This window comes from Halichoerus grypus, chromosome 7 (assembly GCF_964656455.1).
Source record: "Halichoerus grypus chromosome 7, mHalGry1.hap1.1, whole genome shotgun sequence".
Taxonomy (NCBI): Eukaryota; Metazoa; Chordata; class Mammalia; order Carnivora; family Phocidae; genus Halichoerus; species Halichoerus grypus.
Genome location: NC_135718.1, coordinates 104,662,713 through 104,688,056, shown reverse-complemented (window position 1 = coordinate 104,688,056; position 25,344 = coordinate 104,662,713). Strand labels below are relative to the sequence as shown.

The following is a 25,344-nucleotide window of genomic DNA, read 5'->3' as shown; positions in this document are numbered from 1 at the left end:
AGCCCTTCCACAAAGGGCTGTTGTCCACAACGACCCCATATATGCACAGTGAAGGGCCTGCTGGGCCACCCCGACCTCCCCACCACATGGAGTAGATCTTAGCTTCGGGAAGCTCTCCTTTATGGCTCTGCCATTCCCACGTCGGTCCAAACCCTTCTGGAATCCATTTTAGGTTGCCAGCTTGTGCCACCTCTGGGAGATAATCCATTCCATACATTCTTTACCTGCTATGTGGTGTAGTATTTCCGCTGACTTGTCTTGAACTTGCCCCTCTCGTGGTTCCAAGGTGCCGCTATATTTCAGGATCTGGTGAACAAGTCTGTGCTCATCTTATCCACACCATTTATAGGCGGATCATTCCCTCTTAACAGCCTGCACCTTGTCAGAAGCCCTTCTGACTTCCAGTCGGTTCCTCAGAGCGTCCGGGCTGCCGTTTGGTGACTTTCTGGAGCCCTGTTTACACTTCTAGACCCTCACCCAAGTGTCACAGGTAAGAATATACCACAGTTTTAGGGGAGAGTAAGATTCTCAATGTAATATTTTCCATACCTGAAGAATATGCCCATTTGGGAGCAGCACTGTCCTGGGCGCACACACATTATCTTCGATGTGGCTTCTAGACTCAGGGCATTTGCAAACTGGTGGGAGAATGTGGATTGATGCAGCACAAGGTGGACTGATGTTGCCCAGTAGTGCAAGCTAATCTGGCTAAAACAGGGCATTGCCAAGAAAGAAAAGCAAGTGTAGTCAGTCCTCATCTTCCTAGCAGGCTATGGTTGGATACTAAATACCCTATTGATTTTCACAACACTGAAAGGGAAGCCTTTTGTCCCCAACATACTGATGTGAAACCAGGTGCTAAAATTAGTGGGGGATGATCACTCAAATTTCTAGTCTCAGTTCACATATCTGCTTATTTTGGCTTCTCTCTTTTTTTTTTTAATTAGATGTTAATGCTCTGATTCACTCCATTTAGAGCCCACTAACCCCTTGACCACCTTCAAATATCTCTACTGAAAACATGAGAAATAATGAGGATTAAGCAAAATGTAACAGCACTGCGGTTGCCCAAGGCCATTTATGAGTTCATCGAAGTAAGGATTTAACTGCCAAGAGAATAAAATAGTAGGTGGGTGCTCTAACCTGCCTTTTAGTAAGGGATACATCATCTACCCAGTGTGAGAATATGTGGCCAGCTGCCCACTCCTTTTCTTCACCATAATTGCATCTTCTTAGTAGTGTTAGCCCCTCAGCAGACCTTGCAGCCGTAGCAACCGAGTATGAGCCAATCCGCCATCTTGCTCACCCATGAGTCACTGATTTCTCTGCCCCAGAAGCTGTTGGCTTTCCTTGCTTAACTGAGACGTCACAGAGATACCACCTTATGGATAGGATTCTGATTTTCTTCCTACCATTTAAAACCATGTCCATGAAGCCCTCAGCTCAAGCCAATTGTCTCCTCTCTGGTTTGGTTTCTTCCTGTTTCCTTTCAAAGGCAACCCTAAATAACTGCCACTTAGGCCATAGCCAATCTGTAATGTTGCTCTAGATTTCCAGAAAAGTATTTTCTGCAGCCTTCCCTCAAAAGGACTCATTGCAGGGCTGAACATTACCCTTGTTCAAGCATGGAATTCCTTCCCAGAAGGCGATTTCCCCCTCTACTTGATGGCATAGTAGTAAAAGGACAGAGTGGGGTTTCAGAAACACTGGAACTCAAATCTGAGCTTCACCATCTATTAGTTCTATGACACTGAGGAAGTTGCTTCACTTCTCTGAACCTGTTTCCTCATAAAAGGAGGAGAATACTACATCTCATAAATGTGTTGTGAAAGATTCAATGATATGTGTAAAGCACCTGACACAGTATCTCGTGTCCTTTCTTAAGATGGAAGGAAATATCCATTCCCCAATCTTTTGACCAGCATTCAAGGCCTCACTGCCAGCCACCCCACCACCCCCGCCTGGCTTCCTCAGTGCCCTCAGGCTCTGCACCCTGGCTTTTAAGTTCCAGGGGTCTTAGAGAAACCAACTCTACGTAGGTAGACAGTTGCAGGCTCAGAGTGTGATCACAGATGGAGCTTTTGGGCAGCATGGTAAACCCATCGACTGAGGGAAGGTTCTCAGTCTGGACACTTCCAAGCAGCCTTACAACCCCAATCTTCCCATTTCTGCTAGGACTACTTGTTAGCCCACTTGCTTCTAGAACCCACTTTCCCCCTTCTTGTCCAGATCTAGACTGAGTTCACTCCACCTGAATTTCTGGGAAAAGAGTCTCATCTAATCTCCTTCCGTTGGAAGAAAACATTTTTTTTTTCTTTCCTTAATCATTTTTGGTGTTTCTGACCGAAGGGCTGGGTTTTCTCTTTGGCCTTGCAACTCAGAGCCATTTGGCTTCTCCAGCACTAACAGAAAGGGGTCTCTTCTTCCTCAGTCGAAATAGTTGACTGCGGGGCGCCTGGGTGGCTCAGTCATTAAGCGTTAAGCCTGGGATCCAGCCCCACATCAGGCTCCCTGCTCAGCGGGAAGACTGCTTCTCCCTCTTCCATTCCCCCTGCTTGTGTTCCCTCTCTTGTTGTGTCTCTCTCTGTCAAATAAATAAATAAAATCTCTAAAAAAAAAAAAAAATAGTTGACTGCAAGAGTCATTTTAATTCCCACCTGCAGAGGAGGGCAAGACCCTGCTCAGCACCTGGCACCTGGTCCCTGAGCACCTGGCAAATATAGTCAAGCAGGCAGCACCCCAGGTCTATGTCATGGAAGGACTTGCCCAGATGGCTCTGAAGAGGCCCCTCCAGGGCAAGATCCTGGCATCATCCTCCCCCCTAGCCTGCCCCCCAGTAACCTTGGAGACACTGAACAATCTCCCTGCCAAGGGTCATCAGAAGCTTCCTGTCTGGAGTCCTGCACCCAACCCTGGCGCAGGCCCTTTCATTTTCTAGAGTTCCAGGTGCTCCAAACTGGACCCACAGAAATCAGAATAAAAAGTGAATGGGGGGCAACTGAGGATAACAGGGAAGAACCTCTGAGAACTTTGTGCAGGCAGTTTCCCCCTCCATCTCTGCTCTGACAGCTCAGGATGGTGCAGGGTTTTCCTTACAGCCTTCAGGGAGCAGCACCAAGACTGTGTGCACCCCCCCCCCCCCAGGCATCCAGCGGGTGAATAAGGCAGCTGGTTGTTTTGTTCGTCCAGATAAGGCTTGGGAGCCTTCACCCAATCTGTCCCATGGTCCCCCTCCCAGATGCCTTCCACTCTCCTGCCAAAAGGCTGCTCTCTTAGGCAACGCTGGGCTGTCTTCACCTAAGCCGAGTTTCCCCGGAATTGTCTCAGGTCCCAGGAACTTGGTGCGTCCGTGAAATGGACTGGCGACGGGCGTGGCGGGCGGGGAGAGCGCGGGTCCCGCAGGAGGCGTGTTCCGGCACTGGTGGGGCACTAGCCCGGCGTGGCGGGGCGGGGGCGGGGGCGGGGGGGTGGCGGGAGACCCGGAGGAGGGCGCTTCGGGGCGAGTGCGCCGAGTCCAAGGGCACCGGCGGTCTGTGGGCCCGGGAGGGGAGCTGGGGCCGAGCCCAGGCGGCGGGAGAGAGGGCGAGTCTGATTCAGGAAGTTGTGTCTCTGACATCAGGAGCAGGACGGAGTTGGAGTGAAACCTCAAAAATGCGAGGCGTCGGCCCGAGGGAGGGCAGAGAACGCAGACGGTGCCTTCCTCCAGGAGAGCGGCAGGTACGCGCGGCGCCCGGCCCCTGCTGAGCCCCCGACTCGGCACCTGGCTCCACGAGGGGGAGGGGCGGGGGGGACGGGCTTCCGCACCGGGACCTTGACCTCACCCGGGACGCGCCGCTGTCAGACGGGCCGCGCGCGCGGGAGACCCCTGAGCCACCGCGCCTGCAGGAAGCCCTCCGGTGGACTGAAAGGTGAGTCTCAAGACTGTGTGTTTGTGTTAACATATCTTAAGCTGTGTGTGTGTGTTAATATATTTTAAGCTGCGTGTGTGTGTTTTAATACATTTTAAGGTGTGTGTGTGTGTGTGTGTGTGTGTGTGTGGTTTAAGTTGCCTTCTGTTGGGAAGGGAACTTCCAGCTCACTTTCGTTCTTTATAAGGATTGACCAGCCCCAGAGATAAGTGAGATTTAAGGATCGTTGGTCCTTCACGACTCTGGTTCTAGTTTGTTTCCCTTCTTTTCGAGGATTCTCAGCAGGCTGACATCTGCTTCTGGGCTGAGTCTACATGGGTTGGGGTTGGGGGATTGGGGTGGAGTTCTCTTAGTCCACTTGACAATGCTGCTGCCGGTAGGAGCTTCGAGATTCTACTTGTTACTGAAAAAGTCAAGGCCTGAGACCCACTACAAAGCACCTCAGTGGCTGATGTTTCTCAGTTGTTTTAAGTGAAGCCAAATTTTCAACAGGGCTAAGAAACCAGCCGAAAAGAAAATATGGCCTGGAGCCAGGAATGGGAACCTGTCTACTAGCCTCTGAGCCTCCCAGGGATTTACTGTGACACAGATTGCTTCCTAATTTCTTTGAGTCTCTAAATGGTCCCACTCCCAGCCCCCCAGCTCACCCGTGAAGGTAGAGGACACAAAAAGACCCGTTTCCCTAGTATGTTTAAGAGCTTCCCAGCATACATTGTGTAATAATTAAATAAACTATATACGTTAGCTGGTAGGAACACATGTCCTGCCTAACCGAAAGGGAAACCAACCCACAGGAGCACTGCCCTAATTTCACAGAGACGGCCGGCAGCCGGCATGCCGGCTACCTTGCCCGACTGCTCCGTGGATTCTGTTCAGTGAGGACGGGGAGGGATGGTGCGCTTGAGAAGATCACTCCTTCCTCAGAAGCACCTTCCTTCAAAGCGGTTGCATTTCATTCACTCAGCTAAAGTTTGTAAGAATCTGAAGCTAATTTTAAGGAACCCTCATTTTGAAGTCCGGATGAATAATGGGAGAGCCTTGAGTTATAAGGAACAGGTCTGAAAAGTACCACTGATGTGTCATTTGTCAAGTTCCAAAGAATTTAGCAAGGGTCTTACCATCAATCTCCTACTCTGATGTGCCTCCCCTTTGCCCAGTGCTGGGCTAGCAAGGCAGCTGTGCAGGGAAATCTGATTGAGTCCTTCATTTCCTCTGAAATTCTGGCTCCCCAGTCCCACCCAAGATACAATCTAGGAAAGAAATACAGGACAAAACAAATGCTTCTCCAGCCTCCATATTTTGTCAATATTTAGCCGGTAGAATAAAGAGAGAATGACTTCTGCCCTTTTCTATGAATACTAAACTCAAGAGAATAATAAACACTCAAAAAGCTAAGTTACTGACTTCATCCATTCATACAATACTTACTATACCTACTGTGTGCCAGGCAGCATGCCAGGTCCTTGGAATCCAAAGATAATGAGATCGTTTCTGCTTTTGAGGACCCACAATCTGATAAATGACGCAAGATACAGAAACAAACTATAGTTCAGAATAATACACGTTATAGTTGGGGCGCCTGGGTGGCTCAGTCAGTTAAGTGGCTGGCCCTTGATTTTGGCTCATGTCATGATCTCAGGGTCCTGGGATGGAGCCCCACATCGGGCTCCATGCTCAGCAGGGAGTCTGCTTCAGGATTCTCTCTCTCCCTCTGACCCTCCTCCCATTCTCTCTCTCTCTCTCAAATAAAGAAATAAATCTTTTTTAAAAAAAGAATAATACACATTATAGTTGCAGTAGCTATGGGACATTGAAATGATCCAAAGGAGAGAGTGATAAACTCCCCTAGGAATTATCTGGAAGTCAACACTGCAGGAATGATGGATGAGCAAGGTGTTGGAAATGATTAGGAAATGATTAGGGAGAGGGTATTTCAGGCAGAGGAAAGGGTATATGCAAAGTCAAGGGCACGTTGGAAGAACTGCAAGTAATGGGGGTAACTTAACTATCCCAAATGTTGTGCATAAAAGCAATGTTGAAGGTGGCTAAGGGAGCCTGTTAATAACACTATCAATGAGACCTTGTTAACACTGAAGAGTCTTGGATTTGGCCAATAGTGATTGGCCTAGAGATATTATTTTCATTCCATATGGTGACTCCCAGGTGACTCTCTCTAGACTTCCAAGGCCTTCCCAGGATGCCTTGCGAGATACCTAAAATGTCGGAGAGTATCTTGTGTTAATGGCACACAGGCAGTACAGATGCATTTAACCAAACAAGTGAATCCCTAGAAATCACTTCACCATATAAGAAATGCATACTTTAGTTCAACTCTAAGATCTGCCAAGACCTCTCCAGAACTCATACCCCAAGTCTAGTAATTGTATCTGTATGGGAGAGTCCTACCATCATTAGAAGAAGAAGGATGACTTTCTCAGATGAATTCTAAACCCTGATAGAATAGTACTTTAGGTCTGGCTGCCATGGCTCAGATCAGGAAATTATGTGACCCAGTATGGAAGGAAAAAACCTTGAACTTGGAACTAGACACACATGGGTTCAATTCTGGCCTTGACCACTTATTAGCTTTCCTTGGACAAGTCTTTGAATCTCTCAGCTTCATCTCCCTTACATGTAAAATGGGGATAACTGGGGGCATCTGCATGGCTCAGTTGGCTAAGCGTCTGTCTTTGGCTCAGGTCATGATCCCAGGAGTCCTGGGATCGAGCCCTGCATTGGCCTCCCTGCTCAGTGGGAGCCTGCTTCTCCCTCTGCCCCTCCCCATGCTCATGCTCTCTCTCGATCTCTCTCTCTCAAAGAAAAAAATAAAAATCTTTAAAAAAAAAAAATGGGGATAATTGTTACTCTCCAGGGCAATAGTTAGAATCAGAACCAAATTGAAAAAGAAAGATACATTTACTGCAAGTTTCTATAAAAATGTAAGTTGTTTTATTATTATTACTAATCTTTCCTCTTGAAGCTACCAACTAGACAGATTGTGTACGTGTAGGATCTGGGGAGTATTGTAGGCCCAGACTTGCAGCTTTTTAACTGTATTATAAAAGTCTCCTTCCGTCATACCAATGGCATGCATCTATTCCGGCCACTTCTTTTACTCCTTACCTCCAGTAGCCAGAGCCCAAAGAAGTGAGTGCTTTACTAATGTTTATGCAATTCTTGCACAGCACGAGGACTCCTGGGAGCTCATGGCTGAAAGCAGCCAGGATTCCATTTGTCAGGCCGTGGACCCAACCCCAGTTGCACTGAGTCCACTCAGAGGGGATGCTTTTTTCCTGATGGTCACCAAGGTGCTGGTTAAACCAGCACTGGCCCTGAATCTGAGCATCAGGTGATGGCTTGAGTGGATCTGTGGTCTTCTTTTGTCCCAACCAAGGAAGCCTGACATGGTCCAACCCCTGTGAAGCTCAAATTTGATGCCAACATCCGAGCTTTCGACTAAACAGACTTCTGAGAAGGGCTGGCTGTTGATGAGCAAAAGGAAATAACCACAGGCTCAAAGACTTCAAGTGGAAAAACACTTAGAAATGAGCCAGCCCCACCCCTCACTTCACAGATGAACGAACTCATGTTCAGAGAGGTGAAGTGTGTTCCCGGCTCAGCAGCTGATGAAGGGGGGGTGGGGGGACCAGAACCCAAGCTCTGTCTCTCTCCACTCAGGAATAGCAGACACTCTCTAGGGTTTCTATCATCTGGACCTTCTGTACGTCGTGCACGAGGACACACACAGGCACTCAGACACTGGCAGCAATGTAAAATGAAAAGGCCGCACTTGAAGGCTGAGCCTTCCCCGACTGGCTTCCAGGGAAAACCAGGAGCAGATCTTCCAGAGTAGAGGGCAGGTCTCCTCTTTAAGGCAATCTCCATACCACACCCATCCCTTCTGTTTCCTCAACTTCTGTCCTTAAATTTCTCAAAAATTTCCAAATACCGGGGCACCTGGGTGGTTCAGTCGGTTAAGCGTCCAACTCTTGGTTTTGGCTCAGTTCACGATCTCAGGGTCGTGAGACCGAGCCCAGTGTCAGCCTCTGTGCTCAGCATGGAGTCTGCTTGAGATTCTCTTCCTCTCCCTCCTCCTCTGCCCCTCTTCCCTCTCTGTCTCTCAAATAAAATCTTAAAAAAATAAAAATTCCCAAATACCCCTCAAAAAGGGAGATAGCACTGGGTGCCTTAATTAACCGAAACCCCTTTAGTGTTTTATTAAACTTGTCATGAAGATGGTTTCGAGACCAGTAGGCAGGTCAGCATTAAACATCAAATACTGATTCACACTTTACTATTGCATGAGAAAGGCTCTGGGTGAATAATAGGAGCTCAGGAGACTCATCACAGGCACTGTAAGAGAGAGAAAACAGTGGCAGATAGACTTTTTTTCCCTCTCCATGCAGCAAGAGGAAAATCAACAGCCAGTTCTTTGAAGGGCAATCCCCAGGGCCACAGAACAGCTCAGGTTTCTGACTTTTCCACCCACATTGGCCTGAGCCATCTGAGCAGAGCACCACCTGGGGACGTGAGCGGGCCCCAACATAGCTGAGTTCCAAAAGGAACCTCACACAAACACGACATTTCTTTCTCGGGGCAACTCCCAAAGGGCCATGGCAGTGTCCAAACCAAATCCCGGCCCCTGGCAAGAGACTTGCTCCCACGATTGTAAGCAAGCTGCTCCATGGAGCTTGTTGCTAAGAAATGAAAGAAAACCTAATCGTTGCTGTATTTCTCGGTCAAAATTGCAGATTGTTTCTTGTAAGCCATCGCAGACTTGCCTTTGCTCTTAACTGTCTACAATTTCTTCCCTCTAGGATGTTTTTCAGTTGACTTTTATTCTCCTCAAATACACTCCTGATTTCAAAGCTGGATAGGCTTAAGGAAAGCCCATCAACAACTTCTTTAGTTTTCCAAGCAAATCATAAAAGAAAATTGGCAGAAGAGAGGGAAAAACTATAACAGCAATAAAGATAGTTGCATGTTAAAATACTTTTAGTCTTCAAATTGTCCTGAGAACATAGGACACAGGTTTAGAGGTAGGTGCAGAGGCTGGGGGTTAAGGTCAGTGGAAGAAGCAGTGGAAACTCTGAAGTTCCATTAGCTGTAGTGTTATGGGCACAGAATGACACACAGTGGACATGCTGTGTCTTAACCCGCATGACATGTGACTGTGGCCACCGTAAACAGAGAAGAGAATGCTTCAATGCAAGTCAGGAGCTTGCTTTTCTCTCCCCGACCCAAGTGAGGTCCTGAGTCTCTGTGCTTCTGGTCATGGTTTCCTAATTCTAGCACCTTCTGCAGCTCTACCAGGGGGACAAAGTATGGGCTTTCAGAAGCCCTTCAGCTTGAAAAGCCCTGGCCCTAGCCTAGAGGCTCCATCAGGCCATCCATGCACAGTGACCTAAAATCCCCCAGGCACTAACAGAGGGCAAAGTCACCTTCCCGATGATTTGGGACTGGGAGAGAACAAATGTTCAGCCAACCTTTGTTGGTTCCCTCACATTTTTAGTGTGCATGCTAGGCTCTCAATAGCCATTTGTTGAACAGTGGTGCTAAGAATTTGAGGCATGCAATCTGACAGCCCCCCGCCCCACCCGCCAGGTTGCTTTATGAGCACATCACAATTGTTTACTCAATGTTATGGGACAGAAAAGTGGCAAAGCTGAAAGGAAACACACCACTTTTAAGGCCAGCCCTGCAGACTTATCCCATCTGTCAAGCCCGTTTCTTGTAAATGACTGAGGTTTACACGCTCCCCTCTCTCTCTACCTTCCACTCGCGACCTGAAACTTTCCCTCCCGCCCAAGGCCCACCAACTGCTGAGTAGCAGTAGCCAGCCCTGCACGCCAGTGGTCTAGATTAAAACCTCCAGGCCCACTGCCTGGGTGACCCACACTATCCCGTAATGAAACTGCCTCTGGGAGAGGGGACCCCATTTGCACACCACACCATCCAGACATGACCTGCTCTGAGCTCTCCTGGTTTCCAAAGGAGAAACTCAGTTCCTGCCCTATGGGGAGATTTGGCCCAACGCCTTCTCTGGTTCAGACAAAAGGCAATGATGTGCCGAGTGGTCTCAGGAGACTTGGTGATTTCCAACTACTGTGCCCTTGGTAGATTCGCACGAGGATATTATTGACCCCTCTGAGGAAAAGCTGCTTTTTACTGTGTTTGCAATGGACGAGTGGCACAGATTTTCACAGCTGGCCACGGAAAGAATATCTCACTTCCAGACAGAGACACTGCATCTCCCCCACCCTCTCTGGGATAAAGGAAGGGGACACGGTCACAGAGCATGTGCCACATGAGGAAGGAGGTCTGATGTCCCTGACTGACATTTTCCAGGAATAAGTTTTCAGTGGTTTAAAAAATAGTATTCCTTCAATAACGAATACTTAAACCATTGAAATATGTGGTCATTCAACATTTGGTATTGTAATGAATGAATAAATATACACTAAAGACAACAATCAATGCCATTTTCTTAATTACTAATAGGAACTATACCATTTTTTTTCCATTTACCATCTATTAGCTTTCAAGAAATTTTGCATTATCTCTTCCCACTTTCTTTTGGAAGGTAAAGTTCACATTACATAGACTTAACTTTTTTTTGAGAGAGAGAGAGACTGAGTGCACGCAAGTGAGGGCAGGGGCAAAGGGAGAGGGAGAGAGAGAATCTTAAGCAGACTCCACACTGAGCACGGAGCCCAACGCAGGGCTCCATTTCAAGACCCTGAGATCATGACTAGAACCGAAATCAAGAGTCAGACGTTTAACCTACTGAGGCACCCAGATGCCCTGAACTTAACTATTTTAAAGTGAACAATTCAATGGCACTTAGTACATTTGTGATGTTGTGCAACCACCACCTCTATCTAGTTCCAGAACGTTTCCATCATTCCAAAATAAACCCCCATGCCCATTAAGCAGTTACTCCCTGTTACTCCCTCTTCCCAGCCCCTGGCAACCACAAACCTGCATCCTATGTCTATAGATATATCGATTCTAGATATTTCATATAAAAGAAATCCTACAGTATGCGGCCTTTTGTTTTTGGCTTCTTTCACTTAACATGTTTTCCAGATTCATCCACGTTGTAGCCTGTGTTGGTGCTTTGTGCTTTTTCGTGGCTGAATAATATTCCATCGTGTGTAGACATCAGTTTGTTTATTCATCTGTTGAGAGACATTTGGGTTGCTTCTGTCTTTTGGCTGTTGTGAACAAGCATGTACAAGGATTTGTTTGAGTACCTGTTTTCAGTTGTTTGGGATACATTCCCAGGAGTGGAATTGCTGGATCATCTGGTTATTTTATGTTCAACATTCTGAGGAACTGCCAAACTGTTTTTCCTTTTTCCCACATTTTTATCAGCGTCTTTTCTTGATGGTAATATGCATATTAAGTAAGCATACTTTCCCATCCCTAGGCTTTTATTTGTGGCCTTTGATCTTATGCTTCAATGAGAGATAGAAAATCCTGCTCCTTGTTGTCCTAGAGATGAAGTTATTTGGATGCTTGAGAAAGAAAATATTTGGATAAACTATAAATTCTTCTTGGTATAGTTTAGTTAACGACCACACTGTCTCTGGAGCCTGGTCTGTATCACGCTGGGCATTGTGGGAAGCACATCACCGACTTCCTCTCACTCAGTGGTCAGGACAGCTCAACTCTTAGGCCCATTTTACAGATGAGAAAACTGAGCTCTCTCCCAAGAGCTGAGTGCTCTTCCTGTGGCTCCAGAGTATTATCCATTGGCCTCTCCTACAAAGGAACTCTGCAGTTTTCCTGCCAATAATGAATCAGGAGCTCACGGTCTATTTCGGCAGATGGATAAAGAGGTGGTTATAGGGCGCCTGGGTGGCTCAGTTGGTTAAGCAACTGCCTTCGGCTCAGGTCATGATCCTGGAGTCCTGGGATCGAGTCCTGCACCAGGCTCCCTGCTCAGCAGGGAGTCTGCTTCTCCCTCTGACCCTGCCCCCTCTCATGCTCTCTCTATCTCATTCTCTCTCTCAAATAAATAAATAAAATCTTTAAAAAAAAAAAAAAAGAGGTGGTTATAACACAGCATAAGAGATGCTATGAGAGGTGTCACAACAGGGACCCCGGGACCAGAGGAAGACCACTTAGCCCAGCTCCGGGAGACAGACTTCCCAGAGGAGATAAAATCGAAGTGTATTAGTTTATGTGTAAACTTTTGTGACCTTTGGTAAGATTTGACTCTCCCCCATCACCCTTTGGCAGCACCACTTGGTGATTACATTCCCAGTGCGTGGGGCCTGGCACACGGTAGCTGCTCATTGAACACAGGCTAATAGACACGTGTGCTTCTGCAGGAGGAATTTCCAGCCCCTGTCACACTTGCGTGACTCCAATACCTTGGGCCTACGTTCCAACTCATAGGCTTTCTCAATTCAAATATGGCCCAGGGACCAGGGGAACATGAGGAAAGGCCTAGAATGGCTTTTGTGGTTCTCTCTGCATCTGCACAGGCTCCGTGTCCATGGGAAGAGCAGAGGAGAAGGAAAAGAAGGCAAGAGAGGGGGAGAGGGGCGGGAGGTCGTGCAAAGGGCATTATGAAGAGATCTTGGCATGCCCTGGTCAGGAGGCTCTAGGGTTGCATGGGGTCCTAAGGAAGAAATGAAATGAACTGGCAAACCACTTTGTAAAACCATAATTTCTCCATCCATCTCGAGATTGTATTGTTGCTTCAGTGCTTCCTAGCTGATGGCTGTGCTGTGTCTGAGGTGATTCACCTCAGCCCCAGGTACAAGGAGCAGTAGCTTCATGGGAAGCTCTGTCTCCCCAGCTGGTAATTCTTGCTCCTCTGTACCAGGGATCATCCGCGTGATCTGGCTGCCATCACTAGCCTTCGGTCAGTCACCTCCGGCTCCTGTTTGCAAAAGGAGAACTGTAAAAATCCTTCGGAGGCCTGGAGGCCTCGCTCTAGAATGCAGAAGCTGCCCCAGTGTGACTCCAGCTACATTTCCATACACGTTTCTTAAAAACTTGGTGTGTGCTTGACACGACGCTAGAAGCCCTGGGGAATTTATTTTTTTTAAAGATTTTATTTATTTATTTGACAGACAGAGACACAGTGGAAGAGGGAACACAAGCAGGGGGAGTGGGAGAGGGAGAAGCAGGCTTCCCGCTGAGCAGGGAGCCCGATGCGGGGCTCGATCCCAGGACCCCGGGATCATGACCTGAGCCGAAGGCAGACCCTTAATGACTGAGCCACCCAGGCGCCCCAAAGCCATGGAGAATTTAAAAAACAAAACCAAACAGCAAGCAGGCACAGATCCCACCTTCCACCTAGAAGGCTGTAAGCACCTGGGAGCAAATCCTGCCCCTCTCGTGCGTGGCTATGAGCAACAGCCTCTTCCCTGGGATGAGAGTCTGTCCCGGGATCTCTGCTCACCAGGGCCACCACCCAGGTTCTGAACTGTGCCACTGTCAACATCCCCGATACCCACTTCATTCCCTGGTCTGCCGCCTTTCCAGGCTCTGATCGACTCGCCTAAGCCATAAACTGCTGCTTTGGGCTCCACCCCAAGTGTGAAAGCACAACGCTTTACAAGACCTTCTTGTTCTGCACAGGGGGGTCCTGGACCCACCTGCTGCAGCCCAGCCTGTTATACCACCCGTGCCCTGGCCCAGCAGAGGCCTCTACAAAGCGCATATAAGATAGCAGGGCTCAGGGCTGAGCATCTACTGTGTGTAACACGAAGCAAGGGGGATTCCTGGAGGGAAACTCCAATAGCTTACAGATCGAGTGGGACCGTGGGCCTGGCACAGCTCTGTACCTGACGTACCCGGTCATCTCCTCCTCGTCAGGGAAGGGAGGCAGGAGAGGGGGGACGGAGTTTTCAACTATGGTGATCTCTCTATAAACCATGATTCTGGAGAAAGCCCCCAGGCCACCAAATCCTTCTCTCACCCCTAGCTCTAGGGGCTTCACACAGGCCCGTCTTCGCTACGGTTCCACAGGCCAGAGCATTCCTCCATGACTCTGCCAGAAGTAACAAGAGGCCTCTTTCCACGCTAAGCATGTCGCCTCTGCGTCCCTGCGCGCCCTTGAGCTCCTCACCGTCGGATCGTTGCAGGGCTCACAAGCCCGGACGCCCCGGGGGCCTGGTGGACGAAGCTAACATTTATTGAGCAACTACTTTGTGCCAGGCATGGTTTTGCCACATTATACAGATTATGTAGCTCATCTGATTTCCACAGCAGTCCTGTGCTGCCCCACGTCTCCTTACCTGCACTTTACTGTTGAGGAAACAGAACTTTCTGAGGTCAGGCAGCTAGTGAACGGAGGAGGGGGCAAGCTTCGACACCCCCCCCCCCCAGCCAGTGTCCCTAAAGAGTACCACAGGAGATGTGGGGGATGGGGACGAGGTGCTGTGGAACTAGAAAGCCACAGATCAAACACAATCTGGCCGCTGGTCACTGGGCACATCTATCTCGTCGGCTTCCCGTTCGCAGCCTCTGACGTAGGATTTGCCCCTCTTGAGCAAACACCTCATTTGGTTTCAGGGACCTTGTGCTAAACATTACCAGTATTGCTACATGGGTGGGCTAACTACTGAGGGTGTGTGTGTGTGTGTGTGTGTGTGTGTGTGTGTGTAGAGAGAGAGATCCCTTTGAACTTGTGCCAACTGGAACCGGCTTTGGTTACCCTTGTGACCCCGGATTTGAAATCGGGATTAGTACCACATTTAAGAATATAGAGAGGAATAAAGTGTGGCTGGAGTGGGGAGAGAAGGAGGCTGAAATTCACTAGCCTCCTCAAGTTTTCTTACACAATAATCTGCCTTTAAGGGCAAACTTGGAAAACACCATCTGAAGGGCCTTGGGCCCAGCACATCACCAGCCACTCCCAGCCCTGCCCTCAGGCCTTCAAGTCATAATAGGCGAGGAGGCCTGGGACAGGAGAGAAAGTTTCCCTGCCGCAGGCCTCCTCCTCAGGCCCCAACCCGGAGGGACCCTCGCCCTGGGGCCCTGGGCCAAGCGGCTCACTGGACTGGCAGGGTTAGAGCCCCGGGCTGGGAGACGTGCTAAGGGAGGGCGGGGCTGGAGCGAGTTGTTTGCGTGTTGCCATGGTAACAGCGGGAGGTTGGAAGGCTCCGAATCCGAGCCACCTTGATTGGATTCTTTCTCTGAGCCAGCTGTGCTTTCTCCAGTAGCTGGAATGCCTTTATCCCCATCCTCACTGCATTTAATCATCCTGCTCTCCCTGCAGATGCCAACCCCAGTCACACCTTCCTTCAAGCCTTGCCTGGATCTCTCATGGAATTAACAGCTTCCTCCTTGCGGCTCCCTCCATAACCACTTGTTTGCCTTTCCCTTTGGACACTTAACTAGTCCTGCTTCGTGGTTCTTCTTCTGTGCTCCTCCATTTCCCCAACAAAAAAATAAATTCCTGGAGTTCACGGTCTACATCTTTAGTTCAGCTTGGAATTCCTTCTCCAGGAAGTTAGCAGGTTTCTGCTTCTTAGGAGGCAGCATTACCTGGAAAAGCCTAGAAAGGAGAGAAGGTCCTCATGCACAGGGTGGCTACTGAACATACGTGCACTGAATTGAATTGTCTGCTGCAGTCCTGCAGAGTGGAGATGGTGGTTCTTGGCCCCAATTGTGTCAACAACGCAGGCTCGGGGAAGGAAGGAAAGAGCTAGCAAGGGGAGTCACTCCCTCTAGGAAGAAACAGGGAGAGCCTTTTGCAGGAATAACAGTGATGTACGTAGTGAGTGCTACACACACGCATACTTTCTAGTCAATCGGCTTGGCAACCAGAAATTACCAAATGAAATGATACCAATTCATGAACACCAAAGTGTGTCAGAAAGACACCTAACCAGGGCATTTCAAGAACACGGTGATAGGTCACAAGGTTCAATATGGCACCCTGTGAGGTCAAGTGCACTCTCCATCTGGCCCAACGGTCTTTGGAAGCAAGCTCTCACTGCTGTAATCTCAGTTTCTTGGCACTGATAGCCCAGCTGGAGATTCAGAAATAGCCAGTCACCAAAAGAGGCCTGCAGAGTCTGCCGATACTCTGGAATGCCCAGGAGCATCTGGTATGTAAGCACACTCTGAGCTCAGGTTGAAAGCGTTCTCCAGACCCAGACTATGGAAAATCCAGTTGGTGGATTTTCTTCCAAGTATCTTCTTCCATCTGACCACAGTGTTGTGTGTGAACCCAGAAAACAGCATGGCAGAGAGGAACACGCCGTGGATATTTGGGGGAAGAAGAATTACCACATCATCCTTAATCATCTATGAGACCTTGGGTGTTTAACTTCAGTGAGTCTGTTTTCTCACCTATAAAAATGTCCATTCATTAATTCAGCAAATATTTTCCAAGAGCAAACATGTCCCAGATGCCGCGATGGAAATAGATTCTGTCTAGAAAGGAAGAAAGATGATTAAATCAATAATTAGCCAAAAGCAGGTAGGGGCTATGCTTAGCAGTATGAGGACAGTGAGGGGTGCAGGGCGGGGACTCTCACCTTCATGAGGTCATGGAAGGCTTCCCAAGGGGCACCATATTTCTCCGAGACTTCAGTGAATAGAAACCAGGAGATTCGGTGGTAGTGGCTGGAGTGGGATTGGGGGAGGGCTGGGGGTTCCAGGGACAGAAGCTTGTGGAGGCCCCAAAGCGAGAGAGGGACCACAAATCTCAGGGAGTCTGAGAAAGTAAACTGCAGAAGGGACAGGTTGCCATCGTTTGCTCCTCTCTCGTGGCTTTGTAGGAGTTGGTGCAGTGAAGACAACATCCCACCGGGAAACCAGAAGACTTGCAGCCCTGTCTGCTCTTGGTCGCTAACCGGCTTTTCAATTTCAACAAATTTTGACCAAATTCCTGCTCCTTAGTTCATTCATCTGTGAAATACGGCAAGAAATTCCTCCTCTCCTCACATTACTGTAGATTGAGTAAAGAGATGTTTGCAGAAGCCCTTAAGAAATTAAAATGAGCTCTAAGTGCAAGGTCTTTGATAGGACTTACCCAGTCATAAATAAATGCAAGCCCATTTGGGCATCAGTTCTCAGACTCGCATTAGGGTTTTATTCCCCCCCCCCCACCCCGCCGCATTCCCAAGGGATCACGAGATAAATAGTAGTTTCTTTCCGATGGGTTTGGTGATATTTCATTTCAGTTCATAATCGGATTTTTGCAAGAAGGAAAGTAGGCTATTAATAAAACTTTTTTTTTTTAATTGTAATGTTTGTGATGACTGAGCCTGGCTGGTGAGGGCAGACTGCCCGCGAGCCCAGGGGTGGGGGCTGACTCCCGCATCATCCCCGGCTCCGGCCACGGCACACCTCCAATGATGAGAGGGACCGGGTTAAGAGCCTGTGACCTCTGAAACCCTGACACTGCTGTGTCTTCTCTGTTCCCCAACTTCAGGGCCTCCCTGGCACCCATTACAGCGAACCTATGATCAGCTTCAAAGCCCTCTGCAGTCCCACCAACCCTGCCTGTACCACCTCGTTCCCCCGCTCTTCCCCGGGGGGGTTTCTGTATGTGCTGGCCTCTCACCTGCACTCTTGCTCCCCCTTCTAGCCAGCTCACCCCAACTTCTCTTTCCCCACCCAACCATCCGACCCTCCCTGTGACCAGGACATCCCATCCTCACAGGAGTCACCTCAGCCTCCGACTCCGGGGTGCAGGGCCCCCCCCTTCAGACCCAAGCCAGCATTGATCCCTCTCCCTCCTAATGGTGTGTGCACTTTGGCATTTTCTGCTATTTACTTTAGCCTTTAACTGCCTTTATTATTTTTTGAAAATTATACTTGGAAGAGCATTTTCAGTTTTTAAAAGAGCTATGCATATTATTGTTTGGCTTTCATAGCAAGCGAGGCTGCGGGGGGGATGAAGTCAGTGGGATTATTACCTTCCCAACTGTGAAGGGAAGGGCCCGCGGTTGGGGGGGGGGCAGGGACTTGCACGGTCTCTGGTCCCTGACCTCTCCCAGGGTAGGAACCTCCATACACCTCTGTGCTCCCCCCAGCACCAAGTTGATCACATAGTAGTTACTTAACTAACATTTCTTGAAATGAAATCCATATGCAACTTCAGGAAAAGTAATTCAAATGGCAAATTTTATTGATGGCAACAGCTGCTGTAAGTTCTGTAGGCTGAACAATATGCCCGCAGCCTTGCTTTTATTATGGTGACCCCGTAAACAACCCAAGGGAGACTCGCACACATTCCATCCAAACCTCCCCACCCCCACCCGGGGTCAATCCGAGGGCAGTCACAGATACAGGTACCATTCCCTCTGCTCCCACCAAGCAGCTGGGGCCCCAGGGCCTCCTGGCGAAGGATGGAATGTGCTTGTCAGAACTTGCTCAGCAGGGCGGACATGCTCAGCCAGCCCTTGAAAACCAGGGGTCATTTGGGCAGAAAGGGGATCCCGGTTGCCCAGCACCAGTGCACAGTCAGGTGAAAGAGCCGCCCGGGTGCGAGTGGGGTGGGTGGGGGTCCATCCATCCAGGGTGGGGTGGAGGTGGGAAGACCTCCCAGCATGGGAGCCAATGTCCCAAGAATTTCAGGCCACTTTGACTACCTGGCAGAATTGAGGTGTGGTGTTTTTTGCTATGTCCCAACATCTGCCTGGAATGATACCGATTATGACTGTAAATATTTGTACAGTTCCCAACAGCCTAGGAGCACGCTCACATACATTGTCTGTTTTGACCTAAGGACCCTGTGAGGCAGGTGGTGACTACTAGCTATTTGTTTCCTTCAGAAGGTATGTTCATGCGATCAAACCTTCAGTACCAGAGGAATGAGAGAAAAGGCACTCTTCCAGCCTGTCCCCAGTGTCCTTCCATCGAGGCAACACATATTATCATTTTCTTGAGTATTTGTCTGGATTTTCCCCCATTTTAGAGATGGAGAAACTGAGGCCCAAAGTGACTGAATTACCTCCCAAGGATGCACACTAAGTCACAAGTGGGAATTTGAGCTGACTTCTCCTCCCACAGTCTATGAGCTTCCCCTCCACTCACGGCTCTCAGCCTGTCATTCTGCCAAGAATTCAGCTCCTATGAAAACCTACAGGAGCATAAACAAATAAAACCAGACAAAAGTCAAAGCCAGAACTGGGCAGAACTGCCTCCCCTGTGAGGACCCTACAAGGACACCTGCCTCCCTCTCTGGCTGCTCTAAGCCAACTCCCTCCCTGGGACCCCCCCCCCCCCCGGCCCAGTATCTTCTTACCAGCAGAGACAGGACCACACCCTCAGACCCTTTGCTGTATCAAAGTGTTTCCACACAATGTCCTACTTCTTCAAGACCCTGATACTGAGTTGGTCTGAGTTTAAAAAAAAAAAAAAAAATGTATTCTGGGCTGCTTATGGGAGATAAAGCTTAAAAGCTGGTGCAGAGCTGAAAGCAGCCCAGCCCCCGGGCCACCCATGGAGAGCTCAGCTCCACGGCCTCGCCCACCATGCCTGCACTCCCAGACGCCCCATGTGTTTTCTAGGGGGTCTTCCTGAAAGCTCTGAGGTCTCCAGGCAAGGATGGAGCAGAGGTGGTGGGTGGGGAGGAGCAAGAAGGGGGGTTGAGGGAAGAGGAGTGTGTGTGTGTGTGTGTGTGTGTGTGTGTGTGTGTGTATAGTAGTATCCACGCCTCCCTGCCCCCCGGACAATCCCCAGCTTAAGCAGTTTCTTGGACCCTTACTCCCAAATCGCATGTTTGCAGTACCTGTAGCCTCCTTTGGGAAGGGCATTCCAGGGGCCAAGAGGAAGACATTTGGGGGTGAGGGCAGGCAAACGGAGAAGATTAGGGGTGGGGTGAAGCCACCGTCAGTTCCAGAATTTCTCTATAACAGGAGTTTAGGAATAACAATCTATCTGCACAAAAACACCTAAGCCGCATTTGATGAGACCGAAACAATGTCAACTGTGTCAAAAGAAGAGGGTGCTGTTTGCAGACTCCTATGTCCTCCGCATTCACCGACAATCAAAACTGTTTTAGGGGCGCCTGGGTGGCTCAGTCGTTAAGCGGCTGCCTTCGGCTCAGGTCATGATCCCAGGGTCCTGGGATCGAGCCCCACATCGGGCTCCTGCTCAGCAGGAAGCCTGCTTCTCCCGCTTCCACTACCCCTGCTTGTGTTCCCTCTCCCGCTGTCTCTCTCTCTCTATCAAATAAATAAATAAAATCTTTAAAAAAAAAATTAAAAAAAAAAAAACTGTTTAAAAAAAAAACCCACAAAACTCTCCATGTGACATTAGTGATGCAGATGAAAACCCATGCAGACAGGAAGTGAGGGTCCATCTTCCAGGAGCATGAACTCCTCTGCACACCTCGCCCTCCGGGCCGGAGCGTGTGGCCCAAAGCCTGCGAGTCTGAAATATTCTACACTGTGCATTCCGCAGGGGTGAGTTATGATTGGAATGAGAGTATTTCTGCTTACTCCCTCTATGATTCGGACTTTATGTTTCCAGCCTTAATATTATAGTAACGTAGCTTTTGGCTTGTAATTGCCCTGAACTTTTGTGAACATCAAATGGAAGGAGGAAATGGAAAAGAAAAGAAAATCATACCTGTATTGCTTTTAAGTTGCATAATTGTATATTTTTGCCACCCCATTAGTTTTCAACTATTCCAGCCTGTAAAATTCTCTTCCACCACCACTAAGAAAAATAAATCAGCCAGTCATTCAGGTCTGGCTGCGAAGTGTGAGAACGCGAAGTTCTCTAGTATTAAAGAGAATGACGCAACTTTCAGTTTAAGGCCTATTTTTTAATGACCACCTGTGTGGGAGACCCCGATTCACACAAGCACTTGATTGTCTTCTTGCTTTTCCAAAATTCACTCTTTCCCTCTGAGAGGAGATGATGTTTGAGGACTTAAGTGTCCGTGGGCCGGCTCAGCCACAGAGAAGTCACCGCCCCTCCGCAAGGGCTCCTAACTTAAAGATGACCTCAGACCCCAAGCTCACACTTTCCAAAAATAAAACGGCACCTACGCGCTTCACCACACCCACAAAAATTGGCTCCAAAATGTTTTACCAAATAGTTTTGAAAAGTGAAAATGAGAGCTGTTGTAAGCCAGGTAATTCACGGTAACCATGGCTACGGGTTTTATTAGCACTAATACCAGGATGTGGTCAGATCAGATACATACCGGCAGCGAACACGAATGTGACCGGTGTCAGTGTGTGTGCCCAGAAATTCTCCAAACTGGAAACCTAGCTCCTAATGATTGTGATTCATAGAGGACAGGGTGGGGGGTGGGGGTTTGGAGGGTGGAGGGCCGCATCCCTAAGCTTGGGGTTCTAATTTTAGCTTTAATTCAGCTCTCCAGCATAATCCTCTAACACCACTACCTTGCATTTCGATCGCAATTTTCCCTTCTCAGTGATCTTTCGTGTCTTGCTGTTCTTCACAAAAATCTTGAGAGAGATCTGGGACAGCGAATGGCCTTGTTCCTCAGACGAGGAGAGGGCTGGGAAAGCTTGCCTGGTTTGCCTGAGGTCAGAGGGTTGAAGGACAACAGAACCGGGACTGGAACTGGATCCTCTGACTCCGAGCTTCATATTCTCTCTGCTGCACCCCTCTGCCAGCCTTTTGTATTGTGCTTGGGACATTTTGATCCACATTCATCTCTCTTGCAGACATCCTTCATCCTTATTATTTGTATGATTAGCCACAGATCAAGATCAGTCAATCAAAGTGGAAGTTACGGCTGGAGAGTACAGCTTGCCTTTTGCTTTTCGTCCTCATTTCTCCTTTCAAGCCCCCGGCCTTGCTCTCCCCGACATAAATTACAGCGCAAAGAATAGGGAATGTAGTCCCTTACTCCCCACAGCGTTTGTAACCCGGGGACTGCAGGCTTTCAATGTGTCCAGGTGCAAGGTAGGGGATAGGACTGGGTGAGGCTAGCAGGGTGGGACAGGGTGTCAGATGAGGGTTAAGGAGGGAACACAGGCCCTTTAAAGCCCCAGCAGACTGTGGCTAGGTAGGAGTTTAGGTTGGGGCCAAATCTGGGGGCTAGCTAAAAGTTGATAATTTTACATGAAGTTAGAGGAGAGAAAAAATAAAGTAGTAAAATAAAATAGAATAAAAGTGCCTATGGGTTGGATATAGCTCTTGGACCGCCCATGGGCACTCACAGGGATTTTATGCTTTGGGTCCCTGATACCTGCTGTCATATGTGATATTGTATTTCTCTTCTTACATTTTTGGTCCTATTAAAATGGGAGCTCCTTGAGGTCACAGAGGACACCTTCATCAGTCAAGAGTGTATCCCTAGGGTGTGGTACACGTGGCAGGCTTTCAGATGTCTGATGGGTGATGGATGTGGTCAACACCCCACATCATCTGAGAAGAGAAGGTCCAGAGATGGAGTCGTCAGCTTCCTGAGCGTGGCCGCTATGTAGCGAGCATAGTGGTCACGGCAGGATCCTCGAACTCAGATTGGACCAGAGTCAAACCTCTTCTGACTTTAGTAGTTCTGCAGCCTCAGGCAAATTACTTAATCGCCAATAGACTCAGTTTACTCCTCTGTGTAATGGGGATAAAAAAGACCACCTTCCGAGCTGTTGAACGAGGCCACGTTTATAGAGCCTTGACTACACACGCAGAGTTTCGGTGCTTAGAATGCAACAAATGGTGACTTTTTGATTGGGCAGATTATTCCCTGTGTCTGTGAAAGGTGATAAGACATTTTGCCAACCCTCTGTCTCAAGGCTTTGGCCTCCTGAAGTATCTGTGTCAAAAGAGGCCAAAGAAAACAAGTGAGCATTCTAGCTGAACGGAGAGGAGAAAGTTGATCGTAGCGGACAAAACAAGGCACCCCTGAGAAACTAGATCCTGGAGGTCAGAAGGGCTGAAAGAAGGAGACGCAGCTGGAAAGGAACAGAAATTAAGTTAGCAAGAAAGCAGGAAGAAGGCAAATGCGTCTGCCCTGATTCCTTAGGAGTTGGCTAACTCACTTCTTAAACCAGTTGGGGGAAAAATTGATAAAACTCTGATTAGAACAGGGGCACCTTGTTGGTTTAGTCGGTTAAGCATCTGCCTTCAGCCCAGGTCATGATCCCAGGATCCTGGGATCGAGCCCCGCATCAGGCTCCCTGCTCATCAGGGAGCCTGCTTCTCCCTCTGCCTCTGCTGCGCTCTCTCTCCCCCTCTCTCTCTCCCTCTCTCTCTCTCGCTTTCTCAAATAAATAAATAAAATCTTTAAGGTGCCTGCTGTGTGAAATGCACTTAGGTTACATGCTTGGTGCACATTATCTCTTATTGCTCCCAGCAAGGCATTCATTCACTCATTCACTCATTCATCCACCCCACAAGTACTACTTGCCAACCCACTTTCGACCAGGCACTGTGCTAGGTATTGAGGAGAAAATGATGTGGCACAGTGGATAGAAAACGCCTAACCCTCTGAGAAATGTGCTAATATCTCTGTCTACAGAAGAGAAATTCTAAACTCAAAATGCTTAAGTGAATGCTGCCCAGACTCCACAACAGTGAGCAGAGGAGGCCAAGTTCTTCCCTGGACGTTTTCTAGTTTAGGGGTAGGAAAATCGGAAAATTTCCTTATGATCTCAAGGCCGTAAATAAGAGGAATTTGTCCACCTGCTAACAGGCTGCAGATATGATATTCAGTCACATTTAGCACTGTTGGAATTTTCAGAGAATCAGAGAGACAGGATGTCTAATCCTAAGGGGTGACTGAAAGAGACTAATTATGAGTGTACAACACGGACACTTCGGAGGCAATGTAATTAAAGATGAGAAGAGAGAAAAAGAAGGAAAGAGGGAAGAGAAAGAGCAAAGGGGAATAAAGGGGCTAGCGATTCCAGGCATTCTGTCACAGAAAGCCAGAGAAAGCCCAGATGAAAACCTTTTTAAACTCTTTTCATTGTTCTTAAATTATTTTCTAATTATTTCCCTGGGATGATCTTTGAGTAGAGTGAGGATGTCTTCTACCTTCCCTCTATTTCCTGGCATAGCTTAATTAATACTTGATTGATTGAAAGATTGACTCACTTGAACCTGGAGTGAAATGGAGCTTTTTAGTTTTCTTTTCTGCTGAACCTGAAATAGAGCATATAGTAATTAGGAAACGATCCCTTGTTATCAGAAAGTCCCAGCTACAATGAGCTCTTTGTAACTGAGCAAAAGGAAGGTAGGTGATAATATAGGAGCTGATAAAGCACACCCCCACTCCCTACTGCTTTCAGTGATATGGAATTTTCTTGATCATTATTTCTTCCTGAAAAGAGTGAGTTGGCTGGAGGATATGGCTGGACCATGGGCTAAATGGTGGGTCATTGTCATCCAAGTCTGGCCACAAATATGACTGATGGTCACGTTTCTGTACTCTTCATTGCCCCAGCTCTCTCTCCCTAATGACCTGGGCTGACTGAACAACATTTTTTTCGAGATCTCTTTTCCTTCAGGACCCTTGGGTTAGCTGGCATAACTTCATTCATTGATCCAGCTACATGCCAGACTCTGGGCATCCAAACGGAACGAGACAGGCCAGGGCCGTGTTCTCATGGAGCTCAGCTCCAGTGCAGGAAGGCAGTCAATACACGTGTAAACTGAAGTTACCAGACCATTATATTCAAATGGGAAATTTAGGGGCAGAAAACACTACAAAAGTGGGTAAGATGGGATGATCGGGGAGGGGTTGGGCTTCTTAGTTAAAAATGCCTCTTGGTAAGGTTCCATGTGAGTGGGAATGCATTTGAGCTGAGCCCTGTTATGTAGTGGTCAGTCACACCAAGATCTGAGAATAAACGTACCAAAGGGACAAACAAGGTCCCGAGGGGGTGGACAGTCCTGAAGTCAGGTGTGTCCAGGACACGGTGAGTGAGAAAGGGGTACAAGATGAGATTAAAGGATGTAGGGCCAGACGAAGGAGGTCACTTGTGGGATCTGTTAAGGGCTTAGACTTCACTCTACAGGCCTTGGGAAACCATGGGGGAGTGGTGGTGAGTGGAGGTGTGGGGGTAGGGGCAACATCGCCTGGCTTGTGGGGGAGAACAGCCTATAGAGAGGGAAGCAGGGAAGCAGATCCTGGGTAAGAAGCTATCTCAGTAATCTGGGTGAGAGATGATGGTGACCTAGCCTTGGAATGGAGAGACCTGAATGGATTGGGGATCTATTTTGGAGACAGAGCTGATAGAACCCACTGATGAGGTGGGAGTAGGGGTGAAGCAAAAGGGAACTCTTAATTTCCTGGGGCTACCATAGCCAAGCACAAGCTAGGTGCCTAAAGAGCAGAAATGTATCTGTCTCACATTGTTCTGGAGGCTAGAAATCTGAAATCAAGAGGTTGGCAAGGTCAGTTGCTTCTGAAGGCCATGAAGGAAGGACCTGTTCCAGGCCTCTCTCCTTGGCTTTTAAATGGCCATCTTCTCTCTCTGTCTCTTCCCATGGTCTTCCCTCTGGGCACATCTATCTCAATGTCCAA

At 48.4% G+C, this 25,344-nt stretch overlaps 1 protein-coding gene across 5 annotated transcripts in view; it reads left to right on the top strand.

Moving 5' to 3' along the window:
• The first annotated feature begins 426 nt into the window (after nucleotides 1-426).
• KIAA0040 (KIAA0040 ortholog) overlaps nucleotides 427-25,344 on the top strand; it is a 38,497-nt gene continuing 13,579 nt past the window's right edge. Inside the window, exons 1-3 of one of the 5 annotated variants that reach the window (XR_013449838.1) lie at nucleotides 3,490-3,908; nucleotides 15,151-16,211; nucleotides 16,661-18,362. The gene's annotated coding sequence lies outside the window, so the exon portion shown is untranslated. Of the gene's footprint in view, nucleotides 491-3,196; nucleotides 3,342-3,489; nucleotides 3,909-15,150; nucleotides 16,212-16,660; nucleotides 18,363-25,344 lie in introns of those variants that run through there. The other 4 variants (XM_078077995.1, XM_036117390.2, XM_036117381.2 and 1 more) reach the window with 4 other exon arrangements.